This window comes from Hemitrygon akajei, chromosome 14 (assembly GCF_048418815.1).
Source record: "Hemitrygon akajei chromosome 14, sHemAka1.3, whole genome shotgun sequence".
In the NCBI taxonomy this organism is placed as follows: domain Eukaryota; kingdom Metazoa; phylum Chordata; class Chondrichthyes; order Myliobatiformes; family Dasyatidae; genus Hemitrygon; species Hemitrygon akajei.
The window spans coordinates 80,167,214-80,180,594 of NC_133137.1; the positions used below are offsets into that span (position 1 = coordinate 80,167,214).

Sequence of the window (13,381 nt, forward strand, 5' to 3'; positions counted from 1 at the left end):
AGTGCAAAAATTAAATATTGTAGGGTTCAGTACAAGATTATTGGGTGTCACTTTGACTGCGATGCAGCAGGGAGTTCAGAAGCCTAATGGCCTGAGGGAAGAAACTGTTTCCCATCCTGACCACTCTAGTGCATCAGAGAAACCAGCCTGATGGTAGAAAGTCAAAGATGGCTAGCACTGACTCAGGTCAAGGTAGCTGATACCACATTGCTAAATTGGTATATTATTACCACCTGTGCCAAGGTAAAATAGAAACCTTAGGTTTTGCTTACCATCTAGACAGAACATTTCGTCACATCAGTGTATTGTGGTTGGACAAGGGGAAAGCAATAACAATGTGTTTTGGCAATTAGAGGAAGTGCAGTGCAGGTAGACAATAAGGTGCAAAGTCATAATGAGGTAGATTGTGAGCTCAAGAGTTCATTTTATTGTGTGTGTGTAGGCCTCCGTTAGTCTCGATAGACCATGGATTTGGGCCTTGGAAAGTTTCCAGGGCACAAGCCTAGGCAGGGTTTTTTTTTATGGAAGACTGACAGTCGCCCAAGCTGCAAGTCTCCCCTCTCCTTGCCACCGATTAGGACCCATACAGCTTTGCACCGGTGTCATTGCAGAGCAATGTGTGGTTAAGTGCCTTGCTCATGGACACACACACAAGCCTCAGCCAAGGCTTGAACTAGCAACCTTCAGATCACTAGACGAATGTCTTAACCACTTGGCCACGCACCAACACATTTTATTGTACTAGGGAGCTATTCAATAATCTTATACCAGCAGGGTAGAAGCTGTCCTTAAGCCTGGTGATACATGCTTTATCTCCTGCCTGATGGGAGGGGGGGGGAAGGGAGAAAGTTCGTGGTGGGTAGGGTCTTTGATTATGCTGGCTGTTATACTGGGGCAGTGAGAAGTATGAAGTTCAAAGAACATTATATCAAAGTATACACAAACTTGAGGATGGTCTACTTGCAGGTGGCCACAAACCAAAACAACCTAGAAGAACCCATTAAAAAGAGACCGTCAAACACCAATTGTGCAGAAAAAACGAAAGAGTTTGTAGACGGGAGGCTGGTTTTGTCTGCAACTCTCCAGGTTCAGGAACAGTTATTACCCCTCAACCATCAGGCTCCTGAACCAACGTGGAATAACAAACCTCAGCACAACTCTGAGCTACTTCCACAAGCTGTGGATTCACTGTTAAGGGCACTATGTCTTGATATTTACTGCTTATCTATTATTGCTATTATTTTTCATTTATTTTTATACTTGCATAATTTGTTGTCTTTTGCACATTGGTTGTTTGTCTCTATCTGTCATGTGAGGTTTCTCATTGATTTTGTTGCGTTTCTTTCTACATACTGTGAATGCCCGCAAGAAAATAAATCTTGGGGTAATATATAGTGGCGTACATGTACTCTGATAATAAATTTACTTCGAACTTGTTTCAAAGTTTCTTGCTGTCACTGGCAGAGCATTTTAGTTATTCCTACCACAGCCAGGATATGCTCCAGTGATTACTGGAGGATAATTCTTTCTTGCCTCCTCTTGCTTTCCAGTCATATCAGTCACACTCTCAGTCTCTACACCATTGTTCTCCCTTTCGGACTCTCATTCAGGTTAAGTGAGTGGGCCAAGGTCTGGCAGATGGAATACAATGTTGGTAAATGTGAGATCATCTACTTTGGAAGGAATAATAGAAGAGCAGATTATTATTTAAATAGTGAAAGATTATCAGCATACTGTTGGTCAGAGGGACCTGGGAGTGCTTGTGTATGAATCGCAAAAAGTTGGCTTGCAGGTGCAACAGCTTATTAAGAAGGGATGTTGGCCTTCTTTACTAGAGGGATTGAATTCAAGAGCAGGGAGGTCATGCTGCAACTATACAGGGTATTGCTGAGGCTGCACCTGGAGTATTGTGTGCAATTCTGGTCTCCGTACTTGAGGAAGGATATACTGGCTTTGGAAACAGTGCAGAGGAGGTTCACCAGGTTGATTCCAGGGATGAAGGGGTTAAACAATGAGGAGAGATTGAGTTGCCTAGGACTATACTGTCTGAAATTCAGAAGAATGAGAGGGGATCTTATAGAAACATACAAAATTTTGAAAGGGATAGATAAGATAGAAGTAGAAAAGTTGTTTCCATTGGTAGGTGAGACTAGAACTAGGGGACATTGCCTCGAGATTCAGGGGAGATTTAGGACAGAGATGAGGAGAAACTGTTTTTTCCAGAGGGTGGTGAATCTGTGGAATTCTCTGCCCAGAGAAGCAGTTGAGGGTTCTTCACTAAATATATTTAAGATACAGTTAGATAGGTTTTTACATAGTAGGGGAATTGAGGGTTATGGGGAAAAGGCAGGTAGATGGAGCTGACTTTATGGACAGATCAGCCATGATCTTATTGAATGGCGGGGCAGGCTCGATGGGCTGGATGGCCTACTCCTGCTCCTATTTCTTATGTTCAGAGAATCAGAGCTTGAGGCGCAGAGGGTCACCCTAGATGCGGCTTAGTCAAAGGGTCCTGTTTCTCCCTGCACAGATGCTGCCTGACTTGCTGAGTGGTTTCCGTGTTGTAGATTCTGGGACACCATAGCTACACTGTATCACACTGACAGTAAACATACAAATTTGTTTTACCCTGAAGATGCAAGGCATTTTAATTTGTTGTCAAATCCTTTAAAATTCAACTTGCTTTAATCAAAATCATTTCATAATTTTAAGAGTAAATTTGTTTCCAGAGCATGTAGCATTAAATTATATCAATGGCCTATTACTTACAAACCACTGACTCTTACAGATACCTATCCTTTTGGAGCCTTAGGTTGTGCACCACCAAGTTCTGGAACAGTTACTAGCATCCAACCATTAGGCTCCTGACCCAGCGTGGATAACTTCACTCACTTCAACTCTGAACTGATTCCACAACCTATGGATTCAATTTGCAAGAACTGTACAATTCATGTACTCAATGTTAATTATCTCTCTCTCTGTCTCATCCAGTTTGCCTTCTTTTGCATGTTGGTTATTTGTCAGTTTTTGCTTGTGTATAGTTTTTCATAAATTCTATTGTATTTCCTTGTTCTACTGTGAATATCTGCTTGAAAATGAATCTCAGGGTGGAATATGTTGTCATAAACCTACTTTGATAATAAACTTTTTTGAACTTTAGACTAACTTTCTCTCACCCTGACCTGTCAGGAAGCCATCCTCTTTGCTCAGTTTCTCCCTCCCCATTGCACCTGTTCTCAGGATGACAGTTTCCTCTCTAGGACTTACACAATGTCTACCTTTGGGAGGCATGTCTTCCCTCTCCCATGTTTGATAGAGCCCTTGCACATATTTCTGCCTCCTCCTCCCACGTCAGCCCTCACTATCCACCCACTAGTCCACGGACAGAAAAGTAGTAGGGTTCCCCTGGTTCTCAGTTTTCATCACACCAGAGTTCCCATCCAGCAGATTATCCTCCAGCTTCAATAGGGCCCCACCACTAGTCACATCTTCCCCTCTTCCCCCCCCCCTTTCTGCTTTCTATAGGGACCAGTCTCTCCATGGCTCCCTGTTCCTCCCTGCATGACCACTGACACTTTCCCCTGCAACTTCAGGATGTCTAACCCTGTACCCTACACCTTCTCCACTCCACAGATCTCCAAGATGAGGCAGAGCTTCATTTGCATCTCCTCCAACATGGTCTACTGCATTTGGTGTTGCATGTGGCCTCCTCCACATCAAGAAGGCCAAGTATGCACCAGGTGACTGTTTTGCCCAGCGCCTGTAGTCTGTCTAGAAGAAAACCACCTCGTATTCCACATGGATAACCTACAGACCGATGGTTTGAACACTTCCTTTTCCATTTCAGTTAACCCACATTCCCAAGGTTGCCATTCCACCACTCTCTGGGAAAATATTTCTTCCTCATCTCCCTTCTGATACTTCTATCTATGACTTCATATCTCTGTGTTTTGCTTAGGGAAACTTGCTTTTCTATATATTTTTTTCTGGACCTTCATAACCTTCTGCCCAATGAGAGCGAGGAGAAGAGGGAATGTCCAGAGTGGGCTGGGACTTTGATTATGCTGGCTGCTTTACTGAGGCAGAGAGAAGTGTAGGGGAGGTTGGTCTCCGTCTATACTGCTCACTTCTTGTGCTGTGCTCTTCTATGTTCTCGTTGGTCTTTTTGCTGTCTCAGTGTGACTCAATTAATCCTTGCACTTTCCCATATGTTGGCAGTGATGTTGGCTTCCTGATTTGCATAGTTATGGTCAAACATGTTTTGCTAGACTTAATTTCTGGGACTCATTCAGTAGCGAGGACTGAAGTCTTGCAAGAATGACAGTTCCTTTGTCACTCTAGTGACTGGAAGGTGTTGGTTTGTTTCTGTCTGAACCTGTCATTTCTGTGAAATGCCAAGAAGGTGTGATGCATTGTTTGCTTAAGTATTCAGTGAGTCCAGGGCATGTGGGACTTTAGGAAAATCTGCATTCCTGGAGAAGGTGTTGACTGTAGATAAGAACAACATTTATTAACTTTCCCAATACTTAGAATCGTTTTCTCATTCAGTCTGCTGTAAATTTCACTAAAGCTGTCAGCCAGAGTATTGGAGGGGATTTGAAGTTTACAGAGCTACCAACTCATTGCCTGAGACACGTGTGATCAATGAGAAGGACATTCCAACCAGTCCAGATGCGAAACATTCACTGTCCAACTCCCTCTGCAGATGCTGTCCGACCTGCTGAGTTCCTGCAGCAATTTGCACATTGCTCCGGGTTCCACTCTCTACCATTCTCTCTGCCACGAATCAGTGTTCTACAGTACGGAAACAGGCCATTCAGTATCACTGGTCCAATCCGACCAGAATCTCATCTAAGCTGGTTCCACTTGCCCACGTCGCAGTTCCCAGCCTTCTTTATACCATGGGCCAAGGCCATTAAGCAAGGAGCCTGTGAGCCCCAGGTTGAGAACCCCTGCTCTACACCTTTCCTATTCGCTTACCTGTCTAAATATGTTTTAAGTATTGTATACTTGCTTACTTTTATTGTCTGTATGGTTTTTTTTCCTGCACTTTGGGTGTCTGACGGCTTTTAAAAAATGTTTTTTTTTGTTTTGCCCGTAAGGTTGAATGTAGTATGCGTACTTGGATAATAAATGTAATTTGAGATATCATTACCTGCCTCAACCACTTCCATGATGTTGGCCACCTTCTGGGTGGAAAAGCTGCCCCTTGAGTTCCTATTAGATCTTTCCCCTCTCACCATAAACCTCTACCCTCCCATTCTTCATCAGCATCAGTATGTGGGTGAGCTTGATCTTTCCATGACCATGATTGTTCTTGGCAAATTTTTCTGCAGAAGTGGTTTGCCATTGCCTCCTTCTGGGCAGTGTTGGGTGACCCTAGCCATTATCAATCCTCTTCAGAGATTGTGTGCTTGGCATCAGTGGTCATAAAACCAGGACTTGTGATATGCACCGGCTGCTCATACGACCATCCACCACCTGCCCCCATGGCTTCACATGACCCTGATCGGGGGGGGGGGGGTGGGGGGGGCCAATCAGGTGCTACACCTTGCCCAACGGTGACTTACAGGGTAGCAGAGGGAAGGAGCACCTTACAAATTCTTTGGTAGAGATGTATCTCCACCCCAGCACCCATATGAACAGACAACAAGGAGAGCAGGAAAGACAATGTAACAGATGTTGTGCGGGGACAGTGAGGGTGTTGCACCTGAGTGAGTTTTGTTGAGAAGCTGGATAGCTACAGGAAAGACGCTTTGGATTTGACGTGTAGTCCTGGTGGTGATGGTCTCTGATGACAATTTGGTGAATAGGTGACTGCTCGGGCGGGTGGAGTCAGCAGTAATTTTTCCAGCTCTTTTCTTTGCTGTGGCGACGAACAGGCCTTTTAATGTCAGTAGCTGACAGCCGATGATCCTCTCCGCTGTGCGGACCACTTGCTGCTGCCTGGACTTGGAGAGGGAGGAGGGCAGGAAACCAAACGGGGATAGAAGTGTTTATTGATCTAAACTCCACGTGACATCCTGCAACCCATTTAGCTGGCTAATCGGATCTGATCATGTCCTTGTGATGCCCATTGCAGAGTTTAGGTTTAAATTGATTGTCACAGGCATTGAAACCCAGGGTAGCACAGCGCATTACAAACATCACAAATATAAATGGCCATAAACAAATTAGCAAAATGATAATAAATTACACAATAAATAGATTACAGTAAACATTAGAACACCACTCTTGATGAAAGGTCTTGACCTGAAATATCCTGTTCATTTCCCTCCATAGATGCTGCCTGACCTGCTGAGTTGAGTGTGTGCCAGTTGAGGGGAAGGGGAAGGGGGAGAGAGGGGTGGATAGAGAGAAGGGTGCTGGAAAGGGAGGGAGAAAAATCTGTTTGCAGGTAGAATTAGTGACTTGCAGGTCAGTTCAGAAACCTGAGAGCAGTGGGGGAAGAAGCTGTTGTTGAACCTTGAGGGGTGGGTCTTCAGACTCCTGTTCCTCTTCCCCGATGCCCCATGTTCAAATAGTGAGTGATGTTAACAGAAGGATATACCACTTTTCCTACAAAATGCTGCTGTTGGCCATCTGATCTCCACTTGGGAAAGAAGACTGGGATGGTTTAGGGGCGGTTTAACATTTCATTGAATAACAATTCCATAAGACCGCAAGACATGGGAGCAGATTAGGCCATTCAGCCCATTGAGTCTGCTCCACCATTCCATCATGGCTGATTTATTATCCCACTCAGCCCCATTCTCCTGCTTTCTCCCTGTAACCTCTGACATCCTTTCTAATCCAGATCCTATCAACCTCTGGTTTAATTATACTCAATGACTTGGCCTCCACAGCCATCTATGGCAAAGAATTCCACAGATTCACCACCATCTGGCTAAAGAAATTTCTTCTTGGCTCCATTCTAAATGGATATTGCTCTATTCTGAGGCTGTGCCCTCTGGTCCTAGACTCCCCCACTATTGGAAGCATCCTCTCCACATCCACTCTGTTTAGGCCTTTCAATACTCAATAGGTTTCAAAGAGACCCCCCCTCATTCTTCCAACCTCCATAGAGTACAGGCCCACTCTCTCTCAGGACTGCATGGGAGTACCTGCCTGAATGTTTAATGTTATATCTCTGTGGTGGTACAAGAGGCTGGGGACTGAAATGAAAGTCTGTCTGAATCACATTGAAGTTGAAATCTGTTAATGGATTTTTATTGGTTTCTTCGCTTTGCTTGAATTGACTTTATTTCTTACATCCTTCACATCCATGAGGAGTGAAAATCTTTTATGTTGCATCTCCGTCTAAATGTGCAATTTATAGTAATTTGTAATAAATAGTATGTACAACAGGACAGTCAACATAGCATAGAAATATAATTGTTTCAGTGTGAATTAATCAGTGTGATGGCCTTGTGGAAGAAGCTGTCCCAGAGTCTGTTGGTTCTGGCTTTAATACTGCAGTACCGTTTCCCCGATCGTAGCAGCTGGAACAGTTGGGTGACCCAGGTCCTCAATGATCCTTCGGGCCCTTTTTACACACCTGTCTCTGTAAATATCCTGAAGAGCAGGAAGTTCACACCTACAGATACGCTGGGCTGTCCGTACCACTCTCTGCAGAGTCCTGCGATTGAGGGAAGTACAGTTCCCGTACCAGGCAGTGATGCAGCCGGTCAGGATGCTCTCAGTTGTGCCTCTGTAGAAAGCCCTTAGGATTTGGGGACTCATGCCAAACTTCTTCAGCTGTCTGAGCTGAAGGAGGCACTGCTGTGCGTTTTTTTTTACCACACAGCTGGTATGTACAGACCACGTGAGGTCCTTGGTGATGTGTAATCTGAGGAACTTAAAGCTGTTCACCCTCTCAACTCCAAATCCATTGATGTCAATAGGGGTGAGCCTGCCTCCATTCCTCCTGTAGTCCATAACCAGCTCCACAACGGCTTCTAAATTAGTTTACTGAGTTGATGTTTATTAGTTCAGTTAATATATTTACTGAAGTTGCCCTTTTGTGCTCGGTATCTGTCTCCTCTTCACTTTTGAGATGAAATATAAAGTGTACATGCAACGTCTGCCATTTGTTGATGACAAAACAATCAGAGTGTAAGTGTGTTACCTGGACTAGATCGGGTTAATTCCGTCCATCGGTGAACACGTTCAACAGCATTAGCTATAATAGGTAATCTGATTAAGAGAAAGTGTACTGAGACCAACGCTGAGTCTCTATCACTATGGAAACTAAAAGGCTGTTGTCTGTACTCGCGAGGGGAATTGGTAACCCAGTGACATGGTTTCTCAGTACAAGAGATTCTAGAAATGCTGGAAATCCAGAACAACACACACAAAAGTGCTCGAGGAACTCAGCAGGTCAGGCAGCACGGATGGATGTGCATGAACTGTTGAGATTTTAGGCCAAGACCCTTCTTCAGGCCATGAAAGGACGAGGAAAGATGCCAGAATAAAAAGGTGCGGGGAGGGGAAGAAGGACTAGCTAGAAAGTGATAGGTGAAGCTCGGTGGGTGGGAAAGGGAAAGGGCTGGAGAGGAAGGAGTCTGATAGGAGAGGGCAATGGACCATGGGAGAAAGGGAAGGAGGGGCACCAAGGGGAGGTGATAGGCAGGTGAGGAGAAGAGGTAAGTGGCCAGAGTGGGGAATAGAAGAAGAAGGAGGAGAGAGGGAAACTTTGCAATGCATTTAGCTTTCCTACCGTAAGAGTCAGATACATAAATGGGGGAAAAAATTGGTTCCAAGTTTGGAACCATGTATATGCCTTGTTAATGTATGCTTATTAATAGCATGGTAAGAGGCCCTTATGCCCAATGAGTCCATTCTGCCCAATTACACCCTGTGTTATGCTGTACAGTTTCATTGCTTCAAGTAATGTCAAAGTGGAGTTTATTGTCTCACACACAAGTACGTGTAGGCACAGATGCAATGAAAAGCTTACTTGCAGAACTTTCATAGGTACTTAGCATCATATAAGCAGCATTCACATGTAAGCCATTCATTTAATATTAAGTACAGACAATTTTTAAAAGAAAGAACACAATTAGAACAGAATAAACCAAAATCTATTTTAATGTAAACTGATAAAAATGGTCATAGTGTTGATGAAAGGGAAGTAACTATTCTTGAACTTTGTGGTGTGGGCCGTCAGGCTTCCGACCCTCCTACCCGATGGTAGCTGTGGGACTACAGGTTTCTGAACCTCCTATCCAATAGTAGCTAAGGGTCGTCGGGCTTCTGAATCTCCTACCTGGTGTTAGTTGTGAGAAGATGGCATTGTTCAGATGGTGGGGATTTTCAATGATAAAAGTATATCGTACACTTCCATTGCTTCAAATAATGTTTAGTGAAATATGAGCAAACATGAAAATCCAGGCATTAACAAATTCTGGATTAAAAATTAACTTTTGATATCTGTCAAATCCACTTTCGCTCAGTGAATCCAGAGGTGTTTCTGTTACATCATTGTACCAGTTACCTGTCCTTGCAGCCTCCCCAACCCCCTCCCCTGGCTAAACTACTTAGATTTAACACCACACTTGTGCAATATCAGTCCCTCTAGTAATTCTTTTAAACACCAATCCTTACAGCATCATACGGTGAGAGAAAGGCAGTTGAAAAGCCCTTTCCTGGATCTTGCAGTTGGCAAGAAGACGGACATTTATTGTAAACATAAGAGATGCTGCAGGTGCTGAAAGTCCAGAGAAACACATCCAATAAATGCCGGAGGAACTCAGAGGGTCAGGCAGCATCTATGGAGAGAAATAAACAGCCGATCTTTTGGGTGGAGGCCCTTCATCAGGACTGGTGAAGTATCTTGTCCTGAGACATTGACTGTTTATTCCCCTCCATAGATGCTGCCTGACCTGCTGAGTTCCTCCGACATTTATTGGGTGTCTTTAGGAAGGTGACATTGAGTGTGTACTGTTGTGTTCTGGACACTCCCCTTTCACTTCTTGGAATTGAGGATGACTTGCTTCCTCTCCAGTTCTGAGTGTGATGAGTGCCAATTCAGGTGTGTCTGTGCTGTGCTGCAGTGGTCTATGTTCCAAGATGCCTGACATTTTGGGCATATTTGTGTGTTTGGGATGGGTTTCAGGGGAAGTTGGAGGTGATTAAGAGTCTTTAAAATTCTGACTGAACCAGTCTAACCAGGAAAAGATCAATGCCATGCCATGGCTTCATGGAATTCCTCACTCTTAGCTGGAATTAGACAATAGACACTAGGTGCAGGAGTAGGCCATTCGGCCCTTCGAGCCAGTGCCGCCATTCAATGTGATCATGGCTGATCATCCACAATCAGTACCCCGTTCCTGCCTTCTCCGCATATCCCTTGACTCTGCTATGTTTAAGAGCTCTGTCTAACTCTTAGCTTAATTAGCTGAAGTATGTTGTGAACTAAGCCAATTCTGCCATTTATTTTACTAGGAACAATCCTTCTGTAACACATTTGACTTCCACAACTGCCAGATTTCTGGATGGCCCATGAACCCATGAGCACCACCTCATTATTTTTTCTCTCTTTGTGCATACTTTTATTTTTTTTTGTGTGTGTAAGGGTGGTGGAGTAAAGACACACCTCTACCAAAGGAGGTGTAAGGGGCTCCTTCCCTCCACTAGAATGCGGGTCACCCTTGGGCAAGGTGTGAAGCCATGGGAGCAGGTGGTAGATGGTCGAATGAGCAGCTGGTGCATATCACAAGTCCTGGTTATGTGACCACTGATGCCAGGCAGGCAATCTCTGAAGAGTATTGATAATGGCTGGGGTCACGCATCTTATAAAGACACTGCCCAGAAGTAGACAATGGCAAACCACTTCTGTAGAAAAACTTGTCAAGACCAATCATGGTCGTAAGACCATGAATACCCACGTCATATGACATGGCACGTAATGGTGATAGTCTGCTATAGGTCAGATTTAAAAATCCTCTGTTGTAATATATTGTATATTTTATGGATTGCACCATGCTGCTGCAGAATAACAAATTTCACAACATATGTCAGTGATAATGAACATGATTCCGATTTTGAGAAACATTTGCACAGGGCTTACATGAGGACACAGCTGCAGGCTGGTTTCCCTGGAAACACAGGGTAGGAGAAACAACTCACACTTAAACCCCAGATGATTATGTCACATCTCCAGTGCTCCCAGCCCTGCTGGTTAAACATTAGTGTAGTTTTTAAAACCCTATCACCTGATCCCACTCTCCCTCTCTGACTGTTACCAGGTGTGCAAAGATCACCTTGTATTAAGAGTTCAAAGTAAATTTATTATCAAAGTACGTACAGTATATATCTCCACACAACTTGTTTTCTTGTTTGCAGTCACAGTAAATGCAAAGAAACACTGTAGAATCATTGAGAACTGTACCAAACAGGATGGACAAACAACCTGTGTGCAAAAGACGACAAAATGTACGATACAGAAAAAAGAATAACAATTAAAAAATAAGCAATAAGTATTGAGAACATGAGAAAGTAAGTCCATTGGTTGTGGGAACATTTCAGTGATGAGGCAAATGAAGTTTAGTGAACTTATCCCCTTTGTTTCAAGAGCCTGATGATTGAGGGGTAGTAACTGTTCCTGAACCTGGTGGTCTGAGTCCTGGGGCTCCTGTATCTTCCTCCTGATGGCAGCAGTGAGAAAAGAGCACGGCCTGAGTGGTGGGTGTCCATGATGGTGGATGCTGCTTTCCTGCAACAGCATCCTGTGTAAATATGCTCGATGGTGGGAAGGGTTTTACCCATGATGGACTGGGTCGTATTAACTACTTTTGGTAGGATTTGCCATTCAAGGGCATTGGTGTTCCCCTGCCGGGCTGTGATGCAGCCAGTCAATAGACTCTCCACCACACATCTGTAGAGGTTTGTCAAAGTTTTAGATGTCACGCTGAATCTTCGCAAACTCCTAAGGAAGTGAGGGCACTGCCCTGCTTTCTTCGTAATTGTACTTACGTACTGGGTCCAGGACAGGTCCTCTGAAATAATAACCCTGAGAAATTTAAAGTTGTGTCTGATTCCTAAAGAGGACTGGCTCATGGACCTCTGGTTTCTTCCGCCTGAAGTCAATAATCAGCTCCTTGTTCTTGTTCACACATGGTCTGTGACCTGGATTGGCAATGTTGTTCTTGGCCCTGAGGGATGGCCTCAGGAGGAGGAGGAGGAGGAGGAGGAAGAGGGAGAGTGTCCTTCACACCAGCAGTGTTCTGGGACCAACACACGAAACACTGGAGAAACTCGGCAGCATCAGGGTTACAAGGTAGCGTAGCAGTTAGCATAATGCTTTACAACACCAGCTGTAGGATCGAGGTTCAATTCCTGCTGCTGTCTGTGAGGAGTTTGAACGGTATATTCTCCCCGTAACTGCAAGGATTATTTCCTTCGGGTGCTCTGGTTTCCTCCCACATTCCAAAGATGTATGATTTAGGATTAGTAAATTGCAGGCTTGCTATGTTGGTGCTGGAAGCACGGCGACACTCTTGGACTGCCCCCAGCACATCCTCAGGTTGTGTTGGTTGTCGCCACAAATGACACATTTCACTCTATGTTTTGACATCCTGCTTTAAATACACCCAATGTTTTGGCCTCCACAGCCATCTGCAGTCATGAATTCCACAGAATTGCCACCTTCTGGCTAAAGAAATTCCTCCTCATCTCTGTTCTAAAGGGACGCCCTTCTATTCTGACACTGTGCCCTCCAGTTCTAGACTCTCTTACTATAGGGGACATCCTCGCCGTATCTACTCTATATCAGCCTTTCAATACCATCCACACTTATCTTAAATTTGCAATTGAACCTGCATCCACCACTTCTGCCAGCAGCTGGTTCCACTTGCACCATCGGATGAGTGAGGAAGTTCCCCCTCATGTTTCCCTGAAATATTTTTCACCCTTAACCTATGACATCCATTTCACATCTCACCCAATCTCAGGAGAGGTAGAAAGAGACTGAAAGGATTAGCTCTGTTTGTCACAGAAGATGAAATGTGGCGTCAAAACAACTCGGAGAAGATGGTGCTGGGGGCAGCCTGCAAGTTTTGCCACACTTCCTGCGCCAACATAGCATGCCCCCAACTTAGTAGCCCTAACCCCCGTGTTTGGAATGTGGGAGGAAACTGGAGCACCGGAAGGAATCACGTGCGGTCATAGGGAGAACGTACAAACTCCTTGCAGACCGTGCCCTGAATTGAACGCTGGCACTGTAAAATGATTGTGCCAACTGCTCTGTTACCACGATGCCTGCATGTATTCACCCTGGGCTCTAATGTTAGGATGTATGTGAAAGTACAGTATTGGAAGCTCTCCAAAGAGCCAGGGGATGTTTCGTTCACTCTTGCCTTCGATGTTTATAGATTCAGAATGAGGAAGTGAGCTTTTAATC

General features: G+C 44.5%; 1 protein-coding gene across 1 annotated transcript in view; it reads left to right on the forward strand.

Moving 5' to 3' along the window:
* Positions 1–13,381, forward strand: part of elapor2b (endosome-lysosome associated apoptosis and autophagy regulator family member 2b) — a 125,136-nt gene that overhangs the window by 17,484 nt on the left and 94,271 nt on the right. The window lies entirely within an intron of this gene.